Genomic DNA, 14,039 nt, shown 5'->3' with positions numbered 1-14,039 from the left:
ATTAAAGTTATAATGCAAAGCACAAAAGGTCTACATTCTCTTTTCAGTTCCACATGTGCAAGTGTGAATTAACTGAATTAGTTTTATTACCACCAGAGAAACTTCTCTAGTTTAAAGAGAAGGATTTGGCTACAAATGATTTGCATACATCTAGAAATATCTATGATAAAACAAAGTGTATCACAATATTAATGTTTTACTTACGCTGCACTTAGTGCTATATGTATTTCTATATAAAATATATTCAGCTGACAATAAAATATCTATCAAGTAATAAATATGTAGTTTTTCTGATTAAACATAACTGAATTTTTACTTAAACATTTTAACTTTGAGATGTTAACCAAAGCCAAAGATCCAAAAATCTACATACTTCAAAAGAGACTGATTTTTGATACTGATTCTGTAGCCTGGGACTATCTTTGAAGTAAGTAACTGAGTTCTTTGATGATATCTGTTAAAATACTATTTGGAGCCAAACATTTGCACAATATACATCATGAAATGTATTTTTTTTGCTGAACTATATTTTTATACCCTGGTAGTTTGTTAAAAAGAAAAAAAAAACAACCAAAAACCTTAATAGAGTTGGTAATCAAAGCACAGCAATCTTATAAAACAAATTAACATATAAACTGTTATAGTACATGTTTTTTTTTTTAATCTCAGAGGTAGTATAGAATAATATGGACAACCTTGTTGTTATATAACATTACAGTTTTAACGGGGAGATGTGCTCAGTGATATAATATTTTTCCATCTCTAATCTCTTTGATTCTGATGAATGCAATCATTTTAATTAAATGCTACCAGTAATAGCATAGTATAACACTTAAAATTGAAGAAACCATTTTCAACATATGGCATCAGGTTTTGTATTCAGTCCAGACCAATAAAAAAAAAAGTGTTTTATTTAATATTTGAGGTTGTAAGGCATTTTTATTACCATGTAAAGTTTCAGAAACATTTCTGAACTATAGAAACCAGTTTCAAGTTAACAACTGAGGTTCTGGATCCACTTCAAGGCTAGCAAAAACAAAATAATACTTGAAGTTTAGATCTCTCTGAAGGCTGTGTAAAACCCTTTGATATTTTCACTTTGAAAATAGTTCACTTACAAATTTTAACTACAGCACAGATAACGATCTGATGGCTGCTCAGTGGATCGTGTAAAATGAAATCAGCTTCAGTCTATAACATTTAGGTAGTACTCAGGAGCCACATTAGTTAGTAGAAAAACCACAATGTGCTTTATCAACTATGGAAGTATGGATCTTGATCTGAACGGCTCAGGTTTCTGAAAGCATTTACTTTCCATATTAGGCATGCCTACATGCTTTCCAAATTGTTAGCAGTTTAGACTATGAAAACACTACTTCACATTATTTGCATATCCATCCCCACATATTTTAAAATTGTTCCCTTAGTAACTGTATCCTGATGGAAAATGCAGACTTCCTACTTGCAGACCAAATAAGAAAACAACACAGCAGTTGACATCTGCCTGCATGATATCATACAGATTACAGAAAAAATAAATTTACTTGGTAAACAAAACAACATGAGAAACAAAACTATAGGTAGGTGTTTTACCTTTGATGATCATTGTCCTATATTGTGAAAAAGCTCCCTTTTCTATTAATAACTACAAATATTACATTTAGAAAAGATATATTATGATTATGGAGAGAGGGAAGAAACTAAAAAAATATTGTTCTTATTCTAAACTATTATCTTGAAGATGAACTTTAATTGTATTTTAATATCTCTGGATGATTTGTCATTTACTGTGTTTTTTAATGTAGGTTACGCCAATATACTTTAAAGAGAGAAAATTATTTGTACCCAATTTAAAGTCCCTTTACTGACAACTAGTATAAAGGAGCCGAAATTTAAATGAGAATTGGGTCACTGCCCTCTAAAATTGTATTACTTTCCAAAGCATGGAGTCAATTTACATTTGTACAGAAAGAATTGCAATGCAGTCAGATTTAAATAGACATACTTTATGCTCACCTATTTTCCTCCTTTTTTTCACACACACACAAAAGCCTACACAACAGACAAGAGCGGTGAAGCTGATATTTGAAACCTAAATTTTAAAAAAAGAAATAATATATATATATATATTTAAGAGTGACAAGCATTTGAGGCTAGAGTACAGGAATCAAAAGTTCCTGAACAAGAGAAGTTAAGATCAATATGACATCTTGCTATTTTGTATCCAGTCTCAATTTAAACCCCAAAAGATGCAATGGACACTGTATTTCTAAAGAACTTAATTGTGGAAAAGAAGGTTGGGAGCTGCAGAAGAAGCTTCAGCTCCCATAACCTGCCTTGCTTGAGGATATACCCTGTGTGCCTGCATCCATAATCTGGCACTCTTCTATCCACTGTTTTATGAGGTTTCTTGGCTCTTTATTTTCTTTTTCAGTACTGATTTTAATTTTACTTAATTTAGAACTTTATAAGAGATAAACCATTGTGCTGAAAAGGGGTATTTAAATAGTTGATATTCAAACTATTGTTGCAATGGTTTTTGCTATCATAAACACAAATACTTCATCTCTGAACTATGGTTTGACTGACACTCTGCAGTGTCAGTAACACTGGGCTGAACTGTTGGCATTCATGATTGTGTCTTTTGCACCCATAAAGGCTGGAAAAAGTTTGAGGACAGAAAAGGCTAGTAAAGGGAAATAACCACACTATATTCCATCTTCTATAGCTGCTAACTTGATTATTTCACATTCCAGAGTTAAGGCTTGATTTTCTGTTCCCAAGTTTCAGCTAACTTCTCCATGATCAGATCTGGTGCGATACTGGATGAGTAACTGAAGGATTCTGTGTGCCTAAAAGATACCTGACCAAGGCCCAGACAAGCTCGCTGCCCATAACCTATTTCAGAAAGGTATCCACTGAGGCTAAACAGACTCTACTGAAAACTCATGCCAAGATCCACACATGGTTTAGGATATGGATCCACTTTGATGGGAGAAGGCCAAGCACTACCAGGCTTGTATTCCTTCTGAGACCCAAGTATCAATGCATTACTATGCAGTGAATCTCTGTGCCTCACTTCTTTGCCTGCAGATGAGTATTTCCCACCTCACAAGGCTGTTGTAAATATACGTCTGTTCACTGTTTTTGCATCCTACTGTATCACAGTTATGGAGGAGTCGGAGACAAGAGCCATAACAACATCTGACAGATGACATGGATAATGAGTCAGTGCTCCCATCACAATCCAGCATCAGTTCTTTGGAGAGTACATTCACCCTAAGTGATCCCGAGTTTAACAGTCACAAACACTAGATTACTAAGAAATTCAAACAGGAAAAGGAGGCAGAGTAAACCTGCAGGAGTTTCTTTTCATACTGAAGATACACTGATGTATCAGCATGAATGGAAAAGACAGAAGGGAAGTTGGCAGTAACACCAACTTGTTTTCAAAAATATATTTTCATATTTGCCTCTGCAGGAGAAACCTTTTCAGCATTCATGTGTTAAGCTTCATTTAGAGTCTAGATGGTCGTGTCCATGTTCACTTGCAAATAAAATATTATTTATGGGCTGATCTTGCAAATATTTACTACTGAACATATGGGTGAATGTTCAGCTGGTGTAAATCAGCAGAGCCACTGATCTCATTTACATGAGCTGAGGCTCCAGCATGTTATGTTTATTACATTAGGGACCCATTCATATGGATAGGATTTACCCTGGTAACCATCTATAGACTGGTTAATCCAATCTACAGGTTGACAATGATTGCAGAATCCCTCCACTACTTATGTTTTGTGCAATGCATAGCCTTAAACTGTCTTTTAATGAATATTTTGTTATATCTCATATACAGATTTAAGATCAATGTTGTGTTCCTGGTATTTTCATAGAAACCAACTGAAAAGTTACATTATCATTTTGTAAACCCTTAATTATACAGTCACATGAAGTACTCAGCAATGTACACCTGTCTACATTTAGCCCACACCCAGGGCTAAACAATAAACAGTTGTTCTATCATCCAAGGCCTCTCCCCACCTGAGAAACGGAACTGGGAAAAGCAGAGAGACTCATGGGTTGAAATTTGAACAGATTTAATAAAATAAGAAAAACAATATCAATCCTAATACAAAAGACACAGAGTTATACTCTGCCCATAGAGTGGTGGCAAGTTCCTCCAGGGATCACAACCATTGAGAAGAGAGGAAACAGAGAGAAGAAGCAAGCAGATCAAAGAGCTCCACCCATCCCCGGCAGGTTTCCCATTTATAGTGAACCTGACATTAATGTTATCGAATACACCTGTGGGCCAGCCTGAGGCAGCTGCCCTGGCTTTCACTGCTAATGGCCTTGATCACCACACCACAGCTGGCCACAAACTGAAACAAAATGTAACAGAAACTTGATTCTATAAATTTTATCCCCACAAAACCAAGACAACACCCTAGGCCATAAAGGTGCAAGCCATAGTGCAAGCCCTGAGCACTGCCTCGGAAGGGCAGTAATCCTTTGGCTGCTGTTCAGGACACTCAACACCTCATAGGATTTACTCAGCAACCTTGGTGTGGAATCAACAACTTGTCAGAACATTATACCAACATCATGTGGGATTCTGAAATGAGACTGGAAGCATTTTTTCCTTACAGACCCTCTTCGTCAAAAGAGGGAAGTGTTTTCCTTTGTGTGAAGAGCTTTAGTAAAGTCTTCTACTGTAACACTCACAGTGGTCCACTCCTAAACGTGAATTAGCTTTGCATCATTATTTAAAAAATAAAAAAACAACAAAACCCAAGGTGCCTCACTACCTTGGTTTGCCTTTCAGCTCTGGATGACGTGCAAAAGTAAATCTAAAAATTACTAATGCAGTCTGAAACTGAAGTTACACAACAAAAGAAATTTCATATCTTTTGTCACTGGTTGTGTATATAACCACAAACAGCAACATTTTCTTGCTCGATTTGCCTATCCACTACACAAACAAGTTATTACACAGCATGCAGGATGACTGGAGGTAAAACTGAATTTTCTCCTCCCCACCCCCAGCCTGTCTTTTCTCATTTTCTCTCAATTACCATATTTTCCATATTGTTTCCAGCAGCATTTATGGCTTGTATTTTGAACTGTGGATCAAATACTTAAAAAGCATATTTCCCTCCAGGTTTTAAAGTTCTTTACTCGTTTTTTTCCTTTCTTTTTCCAGACAACTATTCAAAGCTGTTGCTCGAGTAAGTAGTAATAAAAGGTAGCAGAAAACTGACCTCCTCTGTATTTCTGGAAAAGTAATTAGTGAAATTCTCTAGAGACCTGGAGACATAGGTGATATATTACCACCTGTAGGTGGTTTAGAAAGGCATATTTTACAACACCCACACAGTCATAATCAACTTACATATTTTAATGTAGAAGCAGTATAACAATGTTAGATGGAAATGCGTTTTTTAAGCAACATATTTCAGTTTTCTTGGACTGATACTGTCTCCTTTAAAACATCTATTATTACAGACCTGATGTCACAAAGACAACTGATGGTGGAGGCAGACATAATCAACTAAAGTTTTCAACACTCCTTATCTCATCCAACAACCAATAACAGTCTCTCTGCTAGGATTTTGCAATAGAAGAAACAATGTAAACTAGGCACACTCATTTTTCATCTTCTCCTTTGGGGATTTTTGCTTGTCATCATCACTGCATGCATTTACCCCTTCATAAGTGAGACCTAGTAGCTGTCTACAAAACAGTATTTCCAGTAAAATGTTGAAAAGCATGATTGCCAGCCAGTGATTTCAACCAAGACATCTTACTACCTCTTTTAAGACTAAAACTAAGTCTAAAGTGTCCTTGAAATCACATTCCTTTCAGTACAGATACATTTCTAACAATGGCAAGGATTTCAGATTTGCCTATTTTTCTCCTTTAAAAGGAAAAAAAGAGTTTTCATCTCAATGATCTCATTTTTACATACCTGAAGTACTACATATAGTACTTCAAGTGAAAACATCCCAAAAAAACTACAAAAATCAAAACAATAGAAGGAAATAAATGTACCACACAATACATTTTCCCAAATGATTGAGTCAGTTGAGTACCTGAAAAAAGTAAATAAAGTACCTGTACAGTGATTGGAAGAAATAAAAGGACTGGATGTAACTGAGCTAATAGAGAGCAATATGTTAAAGGAGAAAACTGACAGATCCTCATGACACTGAAGAAGGTAAAGTAGTGTTCAGAAGGCTCTTCTTTACAGGTACTTCTTTTGTATTGCTCATGTCAGAGTCTCCACAGGGAAGAAGAAGAAGAGTGGCCAGGAGGGTAAAAGATGACTGGTTGCATTCTCACTCCCTCTGCATTCCAAGAATGACCAGAATGAGAAGTTGCAATTGCCAAACCTTTTTAGTTCCTGGTATCTGTTGCTAGACATACTGGTGCATTAACAGGAACATGATGATACAGCCTTCACAGTATCGCTTACCTCCTAGTTTTGGGGCCAGACAGTGTAAGAGGGGAGATGGGAACGCCTGGCATATGTCAGGTCCAAGATTTAGTTCAGCATGCTGTTCCACTCTCACAGACCCCTGGTCTCAGTCTACTTTTCTAGTGATTTATTGCAACAGAACAACTTGTATGAGCTTTTGTCTTTATTTTAATCAGAAATGGGGCAAGGAACGCAAGAAAATAAGCACCAGCAGTAAGTGAATTCAATGTTCAGTTCCAGAGAAGTACAAGTCAATTTCTGATTGCATGAACACATGACAAAGCTTGGAAATAGTTCTTGATTAATAATGAACATGTTATGCATAGATTTACCAGAAGGAGGAATGCAAATCAAAGGTTACATGATGATTTCTATGAGAAGCCCTCAGGACTAGAATCCAGACTGAGATGACTTGGAATCCATACAGAGGTATTGATCTACTATTTGGAATCTGTGAGAGCAATCAATTTTCTGGCATTCACTGTATGAAGATTTCTCTTGGTGTATTTCTTTCTGCTTATAACCGATCTTTTTTTTTTTTTCTTTTTAAGAACCAAAAATTATATCCCCAGAAGTAAGATGGCAAGGGAGATTTCTCACACTGGTGAGAACAACATCTATTCTGCACAAGCTCAAAGCAACACAAGCCAATTTCCGTTTCAAAAAGCATATAACAATCACAGTACAGTTGACCTATCTCATTATATTTGTCAGAACGCCATGCTAAAGCAGCTATGGAGGTTTGGGATTGGGGCTGACTTCAGCTGGACCAAGTGAGACTAAGACACCTCGCAGGCAAAGGAGCCTGCACTTATTTACATTTGTCCATCCAGACATATCTAGACAAAAGGTTGAGCTGCACTATAAAAATAAAACTCAAAACCAGAACAGGCGTCAGTGAAGTCAAGAACTTCTAGATATCTTAATGGTGAAGTTAAGCTGGTTGTTAAGTTGCAGGGGTTTGTTTGATTTTTTTTTTTTTTTGGTATAGTATGCTTGTATTTAAAATTGACTGCAGTGTTTATAGCTATATAGCCTGTTGTGGACTAAAGACTCTTAATAGATCTCTGTGTGTCATATGTCGCATTTTCTGATTTAGTTGCCTTAGTTACAATACAACAGCAAAAAAGACATTTTTTATCCATGGTTCTTAATACATTTTCAAAGGAAAATACAAAATGAATTTGCCACTGAGAAAAATAATTTATAGAAAGGTACACTGACTTATGAAGATGATACAGCAGGTCTGTAAGTAACCTGAGAATAAAATCCAGGTCTTTCACTTCTCAGAGCATGTGTATCCTGTGACTGTACATTTTCAGAAGCAGCATAGCCCAGGACTCAGCAAAGGATAAAAGATCCAAGTTAGTTAAGCTTTCACAGAGTAAATTTGATGATCCTGCAAGCATGCTATTACAAAGACACATACTTTCAGTCCTGTCTCAGCATATCAACGTCTCTTTTCATTTGCTTTGTATGCTTTCTAACCTTTCAGATCTATAACCCCAAACTCAAAAGTGTACGATGACACAGCTGAAAGTTTCAAACATACCTTATATAAGCACACTAATTCCCTATCCTGGGCTCTGCTGATGCACTCACAGCACTTTTGTGCAAGCCTAGCTTGGAAAACTTGTTATGTAAGTTGGTCTCACCTAAAGTGAGCATGCATCACGCATGCTGCCGTAGGAAGCGGAGTGCAATGTGAATACACATACGGAGTTATTTTTTCACCTCACAAATACTTCCATGTAAAAATAATTCTTTTCCACCTGTGAAAACGGCTTCGAGTTTTCTTTATAAGCCCAAGGTGAAAAGAAAAATATTTTGCTTTTTCACAAAACTAAGAAAATTGGATTTCCCTGCGTAGCTGAGAAAACATTTCTGTTCAGCTGTCACACTGCTCATTTGAATAACTGTAAGCCAAATTTTGCTCATATTAAATAGCTGCCATCTAGGAGTAGAATTTGACCTAGTTTTTCCTCAAGAGTATGCACAGAGGAAAGATACAGGTAGAAATTATAAGATCAGTTCACAGCTGATTCAAATTACTATGGAGTCACTAAATGTAGAACAGAGTCTCACAAACACACAGTCTCTTGAAGATCTCTAATGAAAGGAGCTATCAGAAATGCCAAATATTATTAGCTAATCCTGCAACTGAGAGAGTTTTGCTTTGGTTCTACGCCTCATGAGTTTGTCATGACTTTGTATATTATTTGCCTAAATAGACTTCCTCCTACAATTTTGCCAAACACAACTAGAAGGAACTGTATGTTACAGTTATTCAAATCAATGCACATATTCAAAGAACTGAAGGCGAGTTAACTGAACATGAGTTTTGACTTCGGCTGCAAAGTCAAAAGTTTGGAGGTCTTGTTTTAGTTTTTACCAGAGACAGAACACAACAGATGCATCTCTTCTCTCGGGTTTTCTTAAACAACTGCATTGAGCCGTGTGGCATGAGAGATCTGCATTTGCTGACATACAATAATCTTCTCCATTCACACATACAGTTTTGAAACTAGCACAAAGGCTGAATGGAGTTTATATCCCTCCTTCATTTTTTAGTCACTGCTTGCTTATCTATCACAGTAGCAGTCTGGTTGAAGCTGTTCTTTTCATGTCACCCATACTCCTGATCTGGTATACCCTAGGGGAAAAGTAGAAATGTACCTTGTACACATTCATGCAGCAATCAACTGCTGAGGAAAGACCTCAGGATTCAGACTTTTTCATCTTACTTGACTGTACTAAATAGCTTCTGAAACCTCACAGTTACATGAGGAAATCAGATTAGTCAACTAACCTAATAATGATTTTAGGAACCCAACCTCATTCTGCACTGCTAAAATTATGCACTGCTAAGTAGATTTTGAGGCAATTCTTATCAATGTTTCTAATAATATCTACAATCTTGCTGAATACAAATTTACTACTTAGTGTCTTTTCCAGAATCATTCTTTTGTTTCTCACACATATATGGGAATTATTTTCACACCTTCTAGCTCTTCTTTGCTAACCTGTCTTAAATGAGCTCTCAGAAAGACTCACCAAAGACCCTACTATTTCCCTAGCTATCTACATCCAAACTCTGGAATCTAATGCATTTAAACCTGGTGCTCTGTCAAAGTTAATAGTCATAATTGCCTAATTATCTGCTCTAGTATGATGGTAAAACCTTTTAACATTTCACTTTTCCCCAAGGAGAGAGTGTATTGCAGTTTCTGGAATGCTGCATTACCCTTCTTTTGGGAATACTTAGGCAAAGAATTCATTTTGCTCTCAGCTAAATGGACCTTATGCTCTCCCTCTGCAGCCCTACTGTCTCTTTGCCTGGTTGTTTTACATGAAGTGTATACATCTATATTGAGATATATAGTAAATTCACTAGCATGTTCTGTTTGCCAGATTTCCATTTCACTTACAGTGATGGAAGTCACAATGTAAGTAATTTTGTTGAGCTAATCAGAATTACTTCAGCTGCGCAATGTTATAATAGTTAAAATTCCCCCTGATTCAGTCCCTACACATGCTGAGGTTGTTCAAAGCTACTTAAATTAGATGAGCCCTGTGATAGCTCTAAACTGAAGATACCTTCTGGTCTAAGATACCAAGAAGGGTCACTCTGTAGGTGAACTGAACACAGTTCTAAGACATCTAGGCTAGATTCTCCATCACCTTGCTCCTATGAAGTCACCTACATCAAATCATAGTGAGAGATACTAAGTATGAACACTGTTGATAAGAATAATGTACTGAGTAGGTGTTGAAATAGTTGCGAAAAAGAATTACTTTTCTTTCTTGCACACAGCAAAATTTATATAAAAAAGATTCAAGTTAAGGTCATTGGCTACTGCAATGTTCTAATAACAAACCTAAAATCAGAAGTACATTTACTTAGGATTAAATTTTGTAAACCATGCCTGCCTTCCTTATTACTTTATTTTACATTTTTGTGTTCATTATTCCTGCAGTTCTACAGTCTAACATTTTGAAAGTTTGGGTGTAAATCAGAATCCATGTCTAAGCTTAATTTTCTTTATCTGCAACAGGTTAAACAAACTCTCTCCAACTGAATGTATCAGGAAACCAAAACTCTTTGGAGCCTAATTCAGGTACAGAACTTGGGTCCTCTGTTGCAAACAGAAAGACATCAGTCACTGTCCTTTCTATTCCTCCTCCAGATTAAATACTTCCTTTAGGTCAATCTCTCCATAAACTCTGTTTTTCTTCGCACCTACCTGGTAAGACAACTAATTGTTTATATTTAAGTCTTCCTTTAAAATTAAAGTTTTTATTCTCCTCCTCTCCATTTTTCATTTGAAATATAGGGGTATGTTTACACTAAAATCCATAAGAGGTAGCTTTAAATGGCAGAGGGAACAGGATAGTTACAGCAGCACAGAGCCCTGCACAAAGAAACTACTTTTTGTTCTACTGATCATCTCAAGAGATGGCCGAAGCTGGTTTGCTTCCAAAGCTTGAGTTAACTCACTCCCAAAGTAGCTTAGATACTTTGAGGCTTGGGCACACAGATATACTGATTGTCAGATTTTTCCTTCTGTGCACTTATTAATCATTCATTTTATTAATAAAAGCAGTACTTGGTCCTTATTGGCCAAGTTTCAAGTTGTGCCCCCATAATTGGAGAATTCTGCTTCTGTCCCTCCATCCTACTGCAAGACTCCACTGCCGCTTGACCAGCAAGACATAGAAGCTGAATCCCTGGGACCAGGATATCTACATTGCACATTTTAGAGAGCAGACCTACTACTCACCCCTCTGGCAATTGGCTGTCCCACAAAAGGACTCCACAAACAAGAAAAGTGCAGCAAGTGATCACCATGGATCATTTTTATTAGGCTACTAGAGAAACGACCTTGTGGGAGGACATCCTTTAAAAAGTAGCTAAATCTGCTGATGACACAGAGCTGAGAAGTAGTAAATACAGAGGAACAGAGCAAACAAAGTCATAATGATTTGGATAGAATTAGGCTTATGGGATGCTAAGTAGTTTATGCAGTTCCATGTAAAGAAGTAAAAGGTAATGAGGCTAGGGACCAAAAATAATCACAGAAACTGAAGTCTAAATTAAAGCACAACACAGAATACAGACCAGGAAAAGGAAGTGGGAATAAGACAGCGTACAGTGTTTTCCACAATCGTGCACAATATTTGGCAGCAATAAAAAGGCAAACAAAAGTTCAGAGCAGGAAATTGGATAAGGTAGAGGGGAAAGAATAAAGAGGGAATTATAATTTATCAATGGAAGGCGTTCTGGCACCACATGAAAGAATACTGAGGACACGTGGGATATTATGTGCAATTCTGATCACCACATCACACTGCAGAAAGGACATCACTAGGATGAAATAAAGCACTAGATGGACATCAAAACGTCTTACAATTTGGGAGGATGGGTTATTCATTCTGAAGAATGATTAGTCACCTTCGCCATTTGCAGGTTTTCAGAAATGCTTCACAAACCATCAGTGTTATATCTCATCCTAAGAGGAAGGGCATGGATTGATGACAGGCTGATAGTGAATTAAAGTAAAATGTTAAATTAGATATTAGAAAGTACAAACAGTAATTCAGCTAGACAATAAAATACTTTGCCAAGGCAGACTGCAGCAGTTCTGTTTATTTTAGGTCCTCAAAAGCAGGCTGGATTAATTTAGTCTGATTCTGCAGCTTTTAGCAGGCAAACATCCTATTAACTCAGCAAGAGTTCTGCATAAAAAATACTTAGAATTGAACTCATAACCCATTAGATTTTTAAGGAGTTCAAAAAGTTAAGAGACATAGTTCATACTGACATCAAGGGCAACTGTGTAACTAAAATTCCTGCACAAATTATTAGAAATGATGTTGTAAGAGGCTGTAACTCTGGGTGAAGTATGTAAGTGCATGCTTAATTTGATACATGGTCAGTAGACTTAGAGATATGGTCAGTGAAACCACTCATTTAATTAAGGGTAAGCATGTGCTTACGCAATATGGTAAACGCATGAGATTTGTAACTATTTGGCAGGGTTTTTTCAGTATGCAGTCTACAAAATTCTCATGTATTGTACATGTATAGGCCCAAAACCAAAAAGACAGAATATATAGAACATTTATGTTCCTACATGCAAATAATTCCAATGTTAAAGTTGAAAATGTGGAAAAATTTGTGTGACAACTTGACTAGGTCTTTAAAGACGGATTTTTAAGCATTCAAAATATTCAAAGTACCACCTAACATGGACTGATCATGGAATGCAATGGGTACTTAAATACCTAACACTTCAAGAAAAAAGTGCCATCATTACAAAAAAATTTAATCACTTAAATACCTTTGGAAAATGTACCAAATTTTACTTATTTAATATTCTTAGATGTCTTTTAAATTCTGGACTACGGACTAAAATATTTCATAAAATCTGAAAGCACAATCTGGTGGTGAGATGCTATACCAAAATGTTTTTACAAGAAATGATATAAAACATTCTAAGTAACTACACAGAGAAGTTGCTAAAGTGACTTAGATCACGCCTTCCTCTTCAATTTCAGTCTTTAGGAATCTAGAAATTTTCAGACTTCTTTTTTTTTCAGAGAAAGAAAAAACAAGTTAAAGATACCATTATAAGTGCTTTTTTATTAAATTGCCACGTAGTCCTGTTACTAAATGGATGTTCTAGTTATAAACACCCATAAGAAGCAAACCGCAAAAAATACAGACATAAATGTAAAGCTGTTTTTCTGACATTCACTGCACTGCAAAGTGCTAATAAATCAAATAGTGTACAAAGAGCAGGTTTTATTTCTTTTTACAAACTAATAATTGAGATGCTATATGCAATCAATAGATATGAATTAATTTGAGAGTTTCTAACTAGTTCTTAGTCAGGGTATACCAAAAATCTTCTGTCAATAAAGTCTGGATTAAATAAACATCACTGTCTGTTATATTTGGCACTTCAACCAGCAGAAATTCTGTGAGAACAGCAAAAGTGAGAGACACCATAAAGATACAGTGAAAAATTAAACCCCAAAAGCTCCTAAAATCAAGGAAAAAAAAATCCCAAACAAAAAAAAACCCAAGAAGTTCAACTAGAACTGAAATACATGTAGGACATATAAAGCAACAGAGAATCAAATAAAGGGATGCAAATGAAAGGGAACAGAATTTTCTAGAGGGATGGAGAGTAGTCTGGGGGAAGCCTCCAGAAAAAGAATTGCATGAAAGTGCTACAAAAGAAGAGGAAAGGTGGAAAAAGAAGGCAGCGAGTAACGGGAAAGTAGTGCACAAAACCCATAAAGCACAAAGACGAAAAATGTAAAGAAAGCATTTTCTTTCCTTTCTTTCCCCTCTCAAGATATATTTGCCCTCTAAGAATCATTCTTTCACTTATTTTTATTTCTCCAGAAACTGGAAGATTGGATTGTGATGGAAACAAGGGTTAAAATCTGTTTTACCCTTATATCTTCACATGCAAACATTAAAAGTCTGAATTCCAGAGCTGATTGCTGACAAGCTTTGCTTGAATGCTTAAAGGCTCAGCATCCAAAA

This window comes from Nyctibius grandis, chromosome 8 (assembly GCF_013368605.1).
Source record: "Nyctibius grandis isolate bNycGra1 chromosome 8, bNycGra1.pri, whole genome shotgun sequence".
Lineage (NCBI taxonomy): Eukaryota > Metazoa > Chordata > Aves > Nyctibiiformes > Nyctibiidae > Nyctibius > Nyctibius grandis.
The sequence above is the reverse complement of the archived record's forward strand: the minus strand, read 5'-3'. Positions refer to the sequence as shown.